Source organism: Onychomys torridus, chromosome 9 (assembly GCF_903995425.1).
Source record: "Onychomys torridus chromosome 9, mOncTor1.1, whole genome shotgun sequence".
NCBI lineage: Eukaryota > Metazoa > Chordata > Mammalia > Rodentia > Cricetidae > Onychomys > Onychomys torridus.
Genome location: NC_050451.1, coordinates 13,749,429 through 13,766,633, shown reverse-complemented (window position 1 = coordinate 13,766,633; position 17,205 = coordinate 13,749,429). Strand labels below are relative to the sequence as shown.

General features: G+C 40.9%; 1 protein-coding gene across 1 annotated transcript in view; it reads left to right on the top strand.

Moving 5' to 3' along the window:
• Positions 1 to 17,205, top strand: part of Sh2d4b (SH2 domain containing 4B) — a 98,772-nt gene that overhangs the window by 1,363 nt on the left and 80,204 nt on the right. The window lies entirely within an intron of this gene.

Sequence of the window (17,205 nt, the reverse complement as noted above, 5' to 3'; positions counted from 1 at the left end):
TTCCAAATGGCAAGAACAACTTCAGACAAGAAGCAAGAGCCCAACCTGCTTTTCAGGTGATTTATATTCAAAGTCATTTGTCAGTCAGAGAAATGGACTGATGCTAAATGACCTGCTTATGACTTCTAGCTAGCATCAGACAGGCTATTGTACCTTGTACAGGATTTGGCATCTTGCTGTGGAGAGTAGCTTTTGTGTATGTTGCACTCACTTGATGATCAGTTTGAATGAATTAATAGTAAATTCAGAGTCACCAAAATGTGTTGGGGTTGCATGCATTAAGGACAGAAATCAATAAAGCATTTTTCTTTGGTGCCCCTTGATCAGGGATGAGTCCAGATTTCTATGTGCTACTTCAGTCTCACTGTTTTCCATTGTCTCTGTCTGTTGTATGAGTCTGATTATGTGCCTTCTCAAAGGTTGTCTTGTGACTCTGTCTGTCCCTAACAAAGGGTTTACTCTCTCTTTTATTGAACAGTACAGAAAGCATTACCTAGGGGAAGGAATGAGGGGTACTTCACAGAAATCTTTAACAACGTTTTATGAGATATTAAGCCACTGACCCCAACTGACCCAGATAACAAAGAGTACTACACACATCATTGTTTATCAAGCAATATTTGTATGTTGCATTCAACATTTGTGGTGGATATTCATTTTATAAGATTGTTTCAACCTATATTTGCTGTTTTCAGCAAGTGATTATTATAACACATGTACCAAAGCATGAAAGTTGCCTTGCATGACACTTGGCTCCTGGCACTTGAGTCAATAGTATTCCTTAGGCTGATACTTGAGTCAACTGTGTGCCCTATGATCCTTTTCTTCAACATCTCAAAGGCTACAAATTGGTACAGTCCACTAAAGCCGCATGGATTAAGATTATAGCTATGCGTTAGTTTAGGTAAAAAAAAAAAAAAAAAAAAAAAAAAGTTGATTACATGGGAAATCAAGGCAATTAATGTTGGTTGTTGCATTGTCTTCTTAAAGGCAGATTAAACAAACAGGCTGAATACACAGTAGGATAGCAATCTTAAGTTTTAATAATACCCCAGGTGTATTATTAACTCTGGCTGCGTGGTCCAGCAAAAGTTCCAGTCTTTTAGAATGTAAGGGCTATTTTTATCATAATACATTGCCATAATTCTATACTTTGCAACACAAATACACTTGCTTTCTTTTCTGCTCCCATGACCCTCACTTGGCCTCCATCTATTCATCAAGTGAAGTGTAGCTTTGATCTGTTCAAAGTGTTCAATCCAGGCCAAGTCCTGTTCCAGGGCTGGGCAGACAGGCTTGTTGGTCACCTAGCTTCTGCCTTCTAGTCCATCCTCACTGTTGGTCTGCCCCAGTGCATGCCATTGGCTTGGTGGTACCACCTAATCATATCTACTTTCACCCTGGCTTGTGCCTATGTTTTTCTCACTGTTGACAATGTCCTCTATTTTTATCTCTCAGCACCTGCCCTGCTCCAGGAGTCTTGGGGGATGCCCCTGGTGTAGGGAGGACTTGCTCCTCTGTAGCTTCTTGGCACTAGGACCAACCCCAGCTGTAGCATGTGTCACGCTGGCATTGTTATTCATCATTCACTTGTCTAGCTCTCTCAGTAGATACCAAACTGCTGAAACTTGGACCTATACTTCACTGTGTTTTCCTCCCTTGGGGCTTAGCATAGAACTGGGACAATGAATACCTGTTTTGAACAAGAAATAGCAGGAACACTCCCCCCACACACCCTCCCCCACGTTCCCTGTAGGGTGGTTGTAACAGAGCTCTGACATGACTGTCAGAGGAACTGGTGCTAAGTCTGGGCTCCATGATCTGGCTTTCTCATCACCAGATAGGGAAGTCTACAAGCTGAAGCTTTCCAGCCCCACTCAGCCTGATTCCTAAGGCCTCACATCTGTCTGGTAGCTCCTTTGTGAAAAAGACAGATGCCTAAAAATTTAACTGCAAAAATATTTATGTGGAGATTTATCACATACTGACACCTACATTTTCATATATAAATTATACATTAAACTCATTTGGGTTTCTGGTGCAGAAGATTCTTTTCTGGGTAATTAAATTTGTGATTTATAAAGACTAGAAAAGAGGGGGATCTTGCTGAGGAATGTGTACCTCCTAGGTCAAAATACCATTCAGATTTTAGCCTTTGCTTCAGTGCTACTCCCGGTAACTGCTTGGGCTTGACTCTTGAGAAGTCTAGGCAAGGGACTGGCTATACCCCAGGAACCAAAAAATTTTTTGGTGGAGGGTTGAGACTGCAGAGTGCCTGATTCCTGTCCTGGTCTTGAAGACCCTACACACTGTGTGTCAACTTTGATCAGAACCTATTTCAGGTGAGAGTGCTGAGCCTCACAGAACAGATGCAGGACAGCCAAGGGCACCCAGCTGCTGGGAAGGGGAGTCAAATATACATCCCATGACTTTGACCTACATTCTCATGACTGAGCTTTCCCTATTCAGTGCCTTCTGATTTTGGAATACAATTAAATGAATAATCTGTCACTTGTTCTCTTGCCTAGCCACTCACCCATACATTCACTTATCCTAAGGGCTGATAGTGATGGACTGTGTAGCTTTAGCCTTTGATCCTTTGAATAGGAGGTTCATAGGGTACACAGTTGACATAAGTGCCAGGAGCCAGGTATCATGCAAGGTATCTGTGTGGTGGCTAAAAGTAGGAACATCCTTCCATTTTCCTCCCCTGCATACTTGCCTATTACTGGATTCTAACAGCTCCCTCTGGGGAGAGAGTGAGAAGGTGCAGCGTCAACAGCACAGACACCGGGAGCCAATTGAAGGCAAATAATAAACTCCTTTATTTAATAACGGGGAAGGCCTTATATGCCCTCTTTCTAGCACCAAGTCTGTGTCACAATCTGGTGGCATTTTGTGGTTGTCCCTCATTGGCTGGGCTTGATCAGGAACTCTGACAGCACTTGTTGCTAGGCCCTCAGGCAGACTCCAGGTTAGCTCATAAGGAAGTACATTATATGCATGCCTTGGCAACTGGTTTGAGCCAATTTCCTTGACCCTATGGGCCAGTCCTACTACACTTGCTTTCCCTTCTCCTAATTTGCTGTGCCCCTGTTGAGCTATATGTTGGCCTCTTGGCATCTCTCTACAACCCTGCTCAGGCATGCTCTTCCTGAAATGGCATGTGCCTTCTGGCCCTTTGTCCCCACCCTGTTTGTTGTTTGACCCTCTCCCTTTACTGGGAAAAATTTCCAACTTATAGTAGGCCTGGGTTTACCACCTGAAAGCTCAGGTCACACTCTGATGGCATGTACAATCAGGTTAGGGCAAAATGTCCTAGCCTCTGTCTAGTTATATCTGAAGAGGCTGTGAGTAAATCCAAGGGGTCATGGATCATTCTAGTTCACAAACCTTGGTGACTGTCTCAACTCTGGGGCATATACTTGGCACCACAGAAACAACCTAGAATGATGGCTTAGACCTCTATTATAAGTGAGGAAAGACAGGACTTTGGGATCAGAAATGGGCACACATCTCATTTTGAGACACTTCTGTTTTCACTCTCTCCCTTGAAGCAATCTCCTGATCCAGTTGCAGTGGATGGAGACATCCAGCTTGAAAATATACTCATCCACTGTCATGTGGACTGTTTGTATTTCTGACCATTTGATGTTCAATGGAAAGTTGTGTTGTCATCTTGGGACTCTGGGATGGTATGTCATAACTATGCCCCCACCAGATTTTATACAGTCACTCCAACATTCTAGGATCTGTGCCAGCTCCCCTTTCTCTTCATTCCTTTGATGACACCAAAACTTACACTTTATGTTGGGACTTGCTCATGTGCACTTTCTTGGGCCTAGAGTTAAATTCTTAAAGTATTCAAGGGCAAGGAGTAGCAGTATCTCAGTTCCTCTACTCTTGAGTTGTGTTGATGCTATTTTTCAGGGGAAAGGTTGGAGAGAGGGTTCTCTGTATCACAGGCCAAGCTGTCTTGTAACTACTTTGTAGACCACAGAGATCCACCTGCCTCTGCCTCCCAAGGGCTGAGATTAAAGTCCAGTGACACCATGCCTGGCTGTTGATGCTATTTAAAAAATGTGTATAGCCTGGTAGATGGAACCAGGTCACTTGGATTTTATCACCTGATGGTATAACCTTGGAAATTCACCTTAAAATGGGAGTAACAAAGTTTTTCTAACAGTAATGGGGGGGATTCAAAAAGTGTCTTTACTTAGAAATCTTCAGCCACCGTGCAGGCACATAACGTAAGAGGCAGATCACATTCATCTTCTTTTCCTGCTGTGGTGGTATGGGAGTAGCACAACTCTGCTTGGCCTACCTCAGTTCTTCTAGAGTCTGGGAGATAGAGGATAGTGCAACTTAGAGGATGAAGCCCTTTTCTGTGTCTGTCAAGCTAGCACTACTAGTATTATTTGCAGGTTTATTTTCAATATGTAGGGTAAATGGGAAGAAATTAAATAATTCCAGAAGACTTCATTCATTTGGGGTATGTTGATAAACATTCTTACGGGTAAAGTGAAGACATAGCATTTTATGATGGGTACGGGAGATAGTACACTGAGCACTGCTATGATCTGCTGATGATGGGAGGCATAGCCTATGGCCTGGATTGATCCTGGTTGTGACTGTGCCTAGACATGGAGTCTCTACCTGGTCAGAGCAATGAAACAAAGCTGGTGATCTCAGAAAGGCAGGATGAAGCTGGGTGTGTGTCTGTGTATTTGGCTGATAGTCTGTGGCATCAAGGGAAGATCTCATAGCCAGTCCTATCTGCTGTACCCACCTGTTTTGTGTGATCTAGTGAGCCTTCCATGAATTGATGTTCCATCAGGCTCATGGCCTTGACTTTGATGTAGATTCACTATGTGGCTTGTATTCTATCCTGAAACCAAAGCCAGGATGGTGGGGCAGCAGCCAGTGAGCGAGCTTCTCAGTGATATAGTCTCAACATCACTTCCCTCCTGCAGCTCAGTCCTTCCTCTGTACTGAGAAATGAAGTTCCTAAACCTGTCTTCCCCCATGAGTGATTGTGAGTAGTTCATGGGCTGCCATGCAGTTCTTGGTGTCTACCCTGTGTACATGGTACCAGCTGATGGCCTCTGGTTCTTCTCATCTGCCTTATTCCTGTTCCTGTTTTGTTTTCCCCAAATCTACTGAGGCAGCCCCATCTGTCAAAAATCACCAGGGTTCACAGCTCCCTATTTCCATGCCAGCCTTAACACTACCAGGTGAGTAGTGAGAGGGACCAGATCAGAGCCTGTTGTGAGGAAGTATGGAGTCATCTGTAGGGACTGTTGTCATAGCTCTTGGCATTTGACAGGTGGGAGTGACCCCAGGGATGAAGGTATACTTTTTGAAGTTATGGAGAAAGAATAACTTTATGTGGAACCCTTAAATACCAGCTCTAGACATTCTGAATACACAGGGAGTGTCAGCTGAGAACTTCTGATAGGGGATCATGGAGGGGTCCTCAGCAAGTGAGTGTAGGAATATAAAAAGCAAAAGAGATCAGGGAGGCAGACAAAGCAAGAGCATTTCATTCTTTGGGAAGAATTCTCCTAGATGAAGACCTGCCTGGCCTATGTAAACCCTCTTTAGCCTCACCCTCTTAGTGACCTGGAAGCTGCACCTGTATGTATCTTATGAATTAAGTCATGGCACACTGTTGATTGTAAGACACACTCTGATTGCAGATATGTTCAAAGGTGTGTCTTTGAATTGATGAAGTGGGTCGTGAGGTCTATTTTAGTTGGGCAGATGAAATCTCAGGCAGGCTTAGCAACACGTACAGGAAAACTAAGAGATGAAGTAGGATCTGAGCATCAACCTGCCTGCTAGGATTCAAATTTCCATTCTTCCTGACTCAACACACAGCACTTTCTTATGTTATTTATTTATTTAGCATTTTTGAGATGTTAGCTATTTTTATTTTATGCATATGAGTGTTTGCCTGAATGTATGTCTCTGCAGTACCATGTTGGTGCAGTACCCTTGGAGCTCAGAAGAGGTATCAGATCCTTTGAGATTGGAGTCACAGCTGGTTGTGAGCTGCCTTGTGGGAACTGAACCCAGGTGCAGCCAGTGCTCTTAATTGATGAAGTATTTCTCTAGCCCCTAAAAGGGCTTATTAAGGACAATTAAAAACCAGCATACAAAAAAATAAAACCAAAGTGCAACAAAATTATTAGAGGAATAAATGAAAATGCAAAATAGAGACATTTAAAATATAGAACAAGAAAAATGAAAAACAATCATTAGATAAAAAGTCTTCTTAATAAACATGTTTGAAAATGAGAAAGACCATCAAGATGGTTCCATGGGTAAAAGTTCCTGTGCAAGCCTGATGACCCGAGTTTAACCCCAAGGATCCACATTAAAAAGCCAGGTACAGTGGCTTGCATGTGCAGTCTGTTACTCTGACCTCCAGATGGGAAACCAAGAAGTTCATGGCCAGCTGGCCTGGAGTATGCAACACGGCAGAAACAGGAGAGACCATGCCTCAAAACACAGTAAGAGAGAATCAACTCCCAGAATTGTCCTTGCTCCTCCACGCTCATGCTATAGCACACACACACCTGCACTCACACACAAATCATGCATATATGGAAGTATATGCACACACTAGTAAATTTTTAGAGAACAAAATAGGAGATACATGAGAGGAACAGACAACTATTAATATTCAGCAAATATAAAGTTTTTCAAATCAATTAGGAAGAGACAATTAGGAGAAAAATGTCTGAACAAGCAGTTTACAAGAGGGCTACTTTTTCATTGTTTTACATTCCAGCCACAATTTTCCCTTCCTCCTATCTTCCCAGTCCCTCCTCCTCACCCCTTGTTGTTGGTTCAGTCTCTGTGAGGCCTTGTGAGCCCAGGTTAGTTGTTTCCGTGGGTTTTATTATGGTGTCCTTGACCCCTGGGCTCCTACAATCCTTTCTCCCCCTCTTCTACAGGATTCCCTGAGCTCTGCCTAATGTTTGGCTGTGGGTCTGCATCCGTTTGTATAAGTTGCTGAATGAAGCCTCTCTGATTACAATTGAACTAGGCACCAATCTATGAGTATAGCAGAATACCATCAGGAATCCTTACATTGACATTATTTTTGTTTTCCCCTCAAGTCGTGTTTGGTTCTATCCTAGGTCTCTGGGTCATCCAACCTGTGGTCTTGGTGCTCCAGGCAGTGTCAGGGGTGGGCCCACTCTCCTGGCATGGGTTTTAGGCTAGACCAGTCATTGGTTGGCCACTCCCTCAATCTCTAGGCCACACTTAACCCAGCACATCCCATAGATAGGACAGACTGTTAGTTATTTGGCAGCGCTCTTACCCTCTGAGGAAATGTCATGAAACACGACAGAATCCACTATCAAGAGTTTTAAGATAGAAAAGAGAGACAGACATGAACAGGCCTGTGGTAAACACACATGGATCAAGAGAGGAAGTGGAGCTGGGGAATATGGCGCCGGCTTATAAAGGCTGGGCTGCGCCTGTGTACACGGGCTCATGTGGCTACTCCACACATGCACATAGATCACATGGTTACTCTGCACACTTTATGCAACCACGCAAAGCCACAGGGTCCTGGTCACGCCAGATGTTTTGACCCAGAAATGGCTATATTGAACCAGAAATAGCTAGGCAGAAGTGTCTAGGTCCCTCGGGCATGTCCAACCATGGGGGCATGTTGTGAATTCATATCACAGACTGTAGGTTATTTGGCTGAGATGGTGTCCCAGTCCCTCCACTTAAAGTCTTGCCTGGGTCATAGGAGATATCCAGTTCAGATTACATATCTGCTATTGCTAGGAGTGTTAGCTGAGGTCATCCTTGTAGATTCCTGGGAGATTCCCTTGCTCCAGGTTTTTACCTGGCCCTGCAATGTACCCCTTTCCAGTAATCTCTTTCAGTACTCTCCTCCTCCACCCCTGCAACACCTGCTGGCTCTGTTCCCCCAGCTGCCCACCCACAGTCCCCTCGTGAAAATTTAAATAACAGTGAAGATGTAAAGAGGCACTCCATTGAGGCTGGGGATTTAGCTCAGTGGTAGAGTGCTTGCCTAGCAAGCGCAAGGCCCTGGGTTGGGTCCTCAGCTCTGGAAAAAAAAAAAAAAAAAAAAGAGGCACTCGAGCTCACTGATTGTGATGGTTAATCTTGGCATCAATTTGACAGGATTAACATTCATTTAAGAGACAGACCTCTGGGTATTTCTGTGAGGCTGACCTTACAGTTGTTTTTGAGATGGGAATACCACCCTGAATGTGGAGAGCACCAGTCAGTGGCCTGGAATCCCAGACTAAAGGCAAAAGAAAGCATGGGTCTGGAGAGATGGCTCAGAGATAAAGAGTATATATACAGCAGAGCACTTGAGTTGGGTTCCCTGCATGGAGGCAGGTGCCTTTCTGACAGGCATAGAGCCCCAGTGGAGGATGCTGGGCTGAATTGCCCAGATTTAATTTCTCTTTCATTGTGTCAGAGACTCTTGTGCCTGTCGCCTCCTGCTTCACTCTCCAGCCAGGAGGTCAGCAGGGACAGTCTCTGAGAAAAGCAACTCGCTGGTTATATCACCTTGTAATCTGATCGCAGGTCTCAGCTCCGCTGAAGTAACAGCTTGCAGATGGCTTCATTGCTTCTCTGTCTCCCAGAGTTGTGAATACTATTGCTTTCTAGTTTTTTTCTCACCTAAGAATTAGCAATGCTTCGTAGGGTTTTCCATATGGAAATAGAGACATTAGACTTTGAGGTTGAAATTCTTCTGGTTTGTTTTCATATCAGTCTTCCCCAAGTCACTTCAAAATTTCCTTAAGTCTCAGGGACTATTTATCTTTATCTTATTTAATGGGTGTGTGTAGATTTATTTATTTATTTATTTATTTATTTATTTATTTATTTATTTATTTATTTGTCTGCTCTTTTGGCTCTTTGCTCTTTGAGGGACTCTCTTTGCTCTTTCTCTCTTTCTCCATTGCTGGTTGTGTAGCTGGGTGACTAGCTGTGGCCCGAAATTTCTCCAGTCCCACCTGGCCCCACAGCCCCTCCCGCAGATGCTTCTAAAATAGTCACTCCAAGGCTTATATTAATTACAAACTGTATGGCCTATGGCTTCAGCTTCTGGCTAGCTAGCTCTTTCATCTTAAATTAACCCATTCCTATTAATCTGCATGTTGCCATGTGGCTGTGACATTACCAGTCTGCTGGCATCTTGTTGCTCCTTTGGTGGCAGCTTATGTCTTCTCTCCTTTCTTCTTGCATCTCTTCAGTAGAATGCCCCGCCTAACCTTATTCTGCCTCACCATTGGCCAATAGCTTTATTTATCAATCATTCAGAGCAACACATATTCACAGCATACAGAAAATTATTCCATAGCACTTCCCCTCTTCTGTATAGTCAAAAAGGAAGGTTTTAACTTTAACATAGTAAAATTACATATAATAGAACAGTTATCAAGCAAGAATTACAGTTACAATATCTAGTCTATTTGTATTTTGGTTAAATTAAAGAAAATATTCTATCATCTATCCTATATTTATGAGTCTAAAGTTTCATATCTAATTTATCTTTTATCATAACCAAGGAAAATTATAAATATCTAGTCTTTGACTACATCAAAGACTCCAGAAGGAAATAGTATTACCTAAGTAAACAGGAAATGCATTGCAAGCAACTTCCATAATTCTAGAAATGACAGATACATCTGGCAGCCAGGACAGTCATCCAAGGTTCCTCTGTAATGTTGGGTCATCCATTTTCAGCCTACAGGTCTATAGTCTCTGGCAGACTTTTTAGTGAAGCAGGAAATTTGAAAGATTGTTTTGTCTATTGGCAAAGTTCATCTGTCACTTCTCCCTGTGTCCTGCGGAATGTCTGGCACTCTCTTCTGTGAAGCAGGAACCGTAAGGACCATCTCACTCTGTTTTGGCAAAATTCAGTGATCATTTTCTCATGGGTCCTGCATGTCCATTTTATACAACATATTGTCAAGCAGTTCAGGCAAGAGCAGATTCTTGCCCAAATGGCTAACTTTTGCCATAAAGAAAGCAAACTCCATATGGAGTTTCTTTGATGCCCATCATCTTCTCTGAAGTAGATTGGTGCTGCCAGGAGCAGACATGTCTCAATGTCCAGTAAATTCAAAGTTCTTAAAACATTTTAAATGCCATATTCTGTAGATCTTAAAAGTGTTTGAAGATTACCTACCTAATTGAAATATAGCAATATATAACTAGAAACTTAACTAACATGACTATAAGTTTGATTATCATAGATGACTATTAGTCTGTATTCCTTAATTATATTTTACAAATTTAAATGAATTATATAAACATAATACCTTAAACAAGAGTAGAAATACACATACAGTATAACAAAATTAACCTTAAATTTGTATCAATAAACAAAAATCTATAGCAATGTAAAATACTTCAAACAAGTTGTTGCTCTTTAAAAATAGATTCAATGATCTACTCTTTTATCCTATCATATCTATATCCTACATTTCTATCTGAGCTAGCCTGTGATATCCTCCTCTCCTTTTCCTTTTCTTGCTCCCCAATCTTTTCTTCTCTCCTTTTCTCTTTTTATTTATTCTCTCTGTCTTCCCGCCCTGCCTATCCTTTCTCCTGCCTTTCTAATTGGCCATTCATAGACCATTCATAGACCAATCAGAAGTTATTTTTATTTAAATTTTTTATTCATTCTACATAGCAACCACAGACACTTCTCTCTTCCCTCCTTCTGCTTTTCCCTAGCCTCCTCCTTCTCAACCCATCCCACCCCTTCCTCCAAAAGGGTAAGGCCTCCCATGGGGAGTCAGCTGCAAAGCCTGGTACATTCAGTTGATGCAGGGCCAAGTCCCTCCCCACTGCATTAAGGGTGAGCGAGGCATCCAACCATACATAAAAAAGCCAGCTCATGCACCAGGGATAGGGACCTCTCAAAAAAACCAAGCTACCCAACTGTCTCATATATGCAGAGGGCCTATCTGGTCCCATGCAGGTTTCACAGCTGTTCATCTAAAGTTCCTGAGTTCCTAGGAGTTGTCTCTGTATTTCCCTATCATGATCTTGACACTCCTTTGATTGATATTCAGTGTCTGGTTTTAATTTGGGCTCTGTATACTCACTAACTGTGGCTGTTTCCACATATTAATTTGGCCATGGCAAGACACTCAAGTGTCTGTGTCAACAGAAGATAATAATAGGGTGTATGCCCTGGATTCATGGGGAAAATGAAATGAGATGTTCTCAATGAAACCCAATATGCTCTAAGTTATTGATTTGCTCTAGCTTAATAGTACCCCTCTATATTTTGACAAGTTATTTTTGTTTTTCTAGAAGATTAAATTTATAGCTTAGAACAAATGACACTGGCATTAAGGGAACACACTTGTTATTGGGGCCACACATAGTTTTACCTTTGCGTGTGGTGCATGGGCATGGTGGATAAGCTGTGTACTGTTTCTTATGTTTCCCAGTGTCTCCTAGTTCCTCACTGCCTAGAAGTCCTGATTCAGGCATTTCATGTTCAGCTAGTTAGCATATTTCTAAGTCTGGGTTCTTAGGATTGGAATGTATTTACAACTTTTAAGAAACTGGTTCATGCAGAATAGCAAGTCTAAAATCTATGACCTTGAAACTCAGGTCTTCTTGGTTTTCTTTTGCTTTCTTTCTTAAGGCTTATATCTGATTGGATAAGGCCTGCTACATGGTGGAGGCTCATGTACTCTACTAAAAGGCAACTGATTGTAAATATTAATAAATTCTGTAGAGTAATACTCAGACTACAACTACTAGAGTAATGCTACAACCAACTTAGCACCATAACTAGCCATGTAGTCTTATAAAAGTAACCATCCCAGGGCAGGGGAGATAGCTCAGGAGATAAAGGTATCTGCCACCAAGTCTGACAACCTGAGTTTGATCTCCAAGACCCATATGATAGAAGGAGGGAAGAGACTCTTGCAAGTTAGCCTCTGACCTCTACATGAGTTCTGTAGTATGCACACCCAACAAAGAAATGAATGCAATAAAAAGTTCACCAGTATAGTATGCAATTAATCATATGCACACATAGTAAATATGTACTATATGCAGTGTGCCTCTGCTGTAAGAGATGCCAGTGGTCTGCTCACCAGACTCTGATATCAGGCTATGTGCTCAGGCATATTGGTGAGGATGTCTTATAGAAAAGAAGATTCTTTCAAGTAATGCATGAGAATCTAAAGATATCAAGGACAATAGATCTGGAACCAGAAAGTGGACTACAGGCAGGCCTATTTCCTCTGTCATCTCTTTATGCTTTTCTCTACACACTGTTCCAGCTGAAAAACTCCTTGTGCTGTTTATTTGCAAGCAATTTCTCCCTCATGCTATCCAGTATCTCCCCGATGCTATCTAGTATCTTTTCCATGCTATGCAATGTTTCCCCCATGCTTCTGCCATGCTAGCCAATTGTCAGAACAGAGTTCAAGAATGGGGAGTATCTTGAGTGTTTGTGAGAAAACTCTAAGAAAACAGACAAAAATTTTGTGACCTGTTTCTTTAAAACATGTAATTATTCTTGGAATTTTTTTTGTCCTTCTCAGGTGTAGCAGATAGGAGTTAGTTTACTTCAGATTATTCATTACAACTGACCATTGTCACTTGTTTATATGGCTCTATGGAAGGACATGTTTTTTGCCACATGTGGCTTGTCCTTGTGATTGTACACTTTGCTCAGATGACTCTTCTTAACTTTCAGAGGATAAATTTGCTGATACTCTGAATAAAATTGGCTATTGCATGAGACTTTAGTCTACCTAATTTTTAGGCTCCATTTTTTCAGGTCCCACCACCACCTAGAGTGGTAAACATCCATTGTCTCCCTCATGCTATCCAATGTCTCTTTCATACTATTCAAATCAGAATCCACATGGCCTTAGATGACCCTCCACCCCCCTCCTTTCTTTTTGCATCTTAATTTAGATTCCACCCTTCCCGATTCTGGTCTACATTTGTGAGAAAAGAAGGCCACAGTGAAGATGGGGCTGCTTTTTTCAGAGTCCAAGCTTTGAAACGTAGCACTAGGAAGAAATTCAGAGTTAGTAGGCAAAACGATAGATAATTTCTCATTTGAGGGTGAACCATCTTGTCCTGCTAAGGGTGACCCATCTTGTTTTAGCTGGCCAAGACTTTCCTTGTTTGAAAGTCCTACATCTTGAGGACCTTCTACCATTTAGGGTGACTAGGACTGCTGACCACCCATTGATGCATCAGTAAACACATGTTCGTGAAAACATCAGAAGAGAAAGTTGGTACCTTGTAAATGAAGGGAAGAATCATCAAAGAGATGAGAAATCTTTTAGGACCTCTTCTGGAGACACTGATCAGGCAGCTAGGTTTTAGATGAAAGCATGGCAAATCAGTTGTGATCTATCTTAGACTTTCCAGCATTTTCAGTACAGAGGACCTTTCTTTTTGGAGGAGAACCTGAATGCACACACTGTACTAGTGTTCGAATTCCTTAACATCTTAAATATAGATGCATGTGTGATGTATGGTGGGAGTAAAAATATATTTTTTTGCATGTGAATATTAGTTATTATCTTGGCACATTGTTGAAAAGCAATTGACCAAATCAGTACATGTGGCTCTATTTCTGGACTCTACTAGTTAGGAATGTGTGTGTCTTCCCTTATATAAATATTATAGAGGGTGCGGCTCTCCAGTAAAGCTCAAGAATGTAGCTTTGTAGTACATTTCAAACTGGAACTATGTAAGTTATTCAACTTTGCTCTTTCTCAAGATGTATTTTGTTTATTATAGCTCTTTCATTGTGCCAAATATTAGAACCAGCTTTCATACCAAGAATTTAAGGTGGCATTGAATGTTTGGATCAATTTGGACTTTAGAACATTTGTTCTTATTAAGAAGAGGTCTGGGTATGTAGTTCAGGCTGGCATCTAATGACCCTTCTGCCTCAACATCCCTGGTACTGAGAGTCTAGCTATGTGCCCCCCACCCTACGGCCAGCTTTGTTTACTCATTGTTTTCTTAGTGGACCCATGGCTTATTTTCTCTTTTTGGGTTATTGTGAACAATATTTCTATGAACATTCATACATAATGCTTTTGTTTTTGATTTTTAGCTGGTTGGTTGTTCTTTTTGAGCGTAGGCTGGCCTCAGATCCACAGGGATTCTCTTGCCTCATCCTTCCAAGTACTGGCATTACATGTGTATGGTATTGTACCTGACTTCACATGTACACTGCTATGTGGGAAAATGTTTTCCTTTCTCTTCCTTAGAATCACTGGGTCATCTTGTAACCCTACATTCCAAGCAGCAGTTACAAGGGGACTCATTTTTTTCCATAGTTTTGCCAACTCTTGTTATTATCTGTCTTGTTAACACCTAGTGACTATGGCAAGTTGTATTATTATGGCATTATTCATGTGTGTGTATGTGTACATGTGTCATCACATGTGTGTGGAGAACAGAGGACAGCTTGAGGGAGTCAGTTCTTTCATTCCAATATGTGCGTCTCTAGGACTGAACTCAGGTTGTCAGGTTGGGCAGCAAGCACTTTTATCTACTAAGCCATTTTGGCAGCTCACACATCACATATCACATCTTTGAAAATAATATTTAAAAGTTTCTTATTAAAGTTATGTGAGTCTATAGGAACAATGAAAATAATAAAAATTTCCATGGTCTTTAATACCTTTGTTCAAAGTCTATGTTTTTTCCTTAAACAATTATCAGGCAATTCAGAGCCATTTTGATGGCATTCTAGAGTGTATAATCATATTCTTTGATTCTTGCAGTATATTCAACTGCTATTCAAATCCAATGTGTATAATGCTTATGTCTGTTCTTTATTTTAATATGTGCTTTGGGTCCATAAACAACATGATGCATAATCTGTATATAAATGGCACAATTCTATCATATTACAGCAACCTGAACTTAATTTTATAGGTCTTCACTTTTTTAGAGATGCAACTATGTTGTTTAATCTCTTTTCCTTGCCATACATTATGGTATTATAAAATATACTGTCATTTTCCTTTATTATTTATGTCATTTTCAATTTTTTACATTTTGAGCAACATCTCCAGGAATCATCTTGTTCAGATATTTCTGAACACACTTGTAAAACAGATTATTTACTGGGAAACATTACTTTCTAGTCATATTAAATATTGCTAATTATCTTCTGAATGGTTGGGTCTGTGCCTTTTCCTTTGAGATGATTTTAAGAATTTTTGGTGTTCTATTATTCCTTCTACCCTTGGCACCATTGCGCCTTTTCATACTTTCCAATGTTGTAGGAGCAAAATGACAGTTTGCTGCTGTTTGCATGCCTTATCTTTAATTGGTGGTGAAGTTAAGTATTTTTGATATGTTTATTAGCCATTTATAGGAATCCTTTGTATATTTCTGATATTAGTCCTCTCCCTCCAATCAGTATAGAATAATAAGAAAATTAAGTTATCATATTATGGAATGATTCTCAAAGTGTGGCTCCTGAATTCCTGAGACATTTTGAGATCCTTCTGGGGTGGTCAGTTTATAAGGTTAAAACTATGCTCCTTTTATCATACTTGTACTGAGGCTGTAAAATCAACAGCAGATGCCACAGTTAGTGTTTGGAATGTCTCCCAAGTCCCACATATTGAAGGCTTGGTCCTCAGTTTGGTGCTATTGGGAGGTGCTGGTGCTGGTGGTCTAGTAGAAAGCCCCCTCTGGTCATTGGAGATATGTTCTCAGAAGGGAATATGGGATTTCATTCTCTTCTTCCTCTTGGCTATGATGTGGCCCATCTGCTCTGATGTGTAATTACACCACTGTGTGATATTCCTCACTAGGTCTGCCTGATCATGTTCTGAAACCCCCAAACAGTAAGTCCCTTTTAAAGCCCTTAAAAAAGGTTTAAGATAAACCTTTTTCTTTATTGGTTGACTAGCTCAGGTTTTTGTCATAGTGATGGAGAGCCAACTAATACAGTGAGGAAATCTTCTGGCACCATAGTGGTAGTGGTCAATGTATTTTTCACCATTCCATACAAGTGACTGATGGCTTCACTCCACAATGAAACAGTAAACACTTTATTGTGTGACAAATGAGATTGCCACGTAAAGTGTTGCTGCTGCAGTATGCAGGAGATCTTGAAAAAAAAAGTTATGTGCTTGTTTCAGTAATTTGATAAACTAGTCTCTTTCATGGTTTACATTTTTACCTAAGAGAAGATTGCCAGTCAGTGATATATGTATTTTTCATAGGTAAGTACTTAAAAATGAATAAAGAGAATCTGTTACTTCAAGAAAAGGAACTGACAGAATTTGCGCCAATGATAAAATTCCTGCTTTCAAGCAAAAAGGCGAGAATTTTGGGGAAATGTCTGTCACAAGGAGCTTACAAATTGCCCAATGTGTAAAGCTTATTCTCCTAAGATTATGATTGCATTTACAAATGTGTCTTTTCTGGTACTATAAGATAAAACCCATATTTGGAGGATCTGTTTGATGTGTTGTTGACCCAATGAGTAAAGTAGCAAAGTCATGCATGAGTACAAGGTCTGTTCAAAGTACAGTAAGTAACAGTAGAGTTTTATTTTTAAATTTAAAAAAGTATATTGAGTCAAGGTCTTGTTCTGTGGCCAGTTTGGCATCAAGTGCTGATTCTTCCATCTCTTCATGCTGAGTAGCTGGGATCATGGGCACATACAGAAGCATGCTTTCTATCCCAGAAGATGGAGGCAGATCTCTGTGAGTTTGAGGCTAGCCTGGTCTATACAGTGAGGTCCAATATAACCATAGCTACCTACATAGAGAGATCCTGTCTCAAAAAATAAAAACAAAAGCAACAAACAAAAGACTATTTGGGGCTGGAGAGATGGCTTCGTGCTGCTCTTCTTGAGGACCAGGGTTTGGTTCCCAGCACCCACATTATACTGTTCTCAAACACCTGTAACTCTAGTTCTAGGAGATCCAGTGCCCTTGTTCAACATACACGCACACACACACACACACACACACACACACACACACACACACACAAGAAACAAAAAAAAAAATCTTGTAAAAAAATCTTTAGACCTTTTATTTTGAAGTAATTCAGTCTTATTTCAGAAGAATTTCAAGAGTTTGGAGAATTCCTATAGCATTCCCACCCATCCTTATGTTATCACAATGGATGACGTTTAATGTAAAAATCTCAATGGCC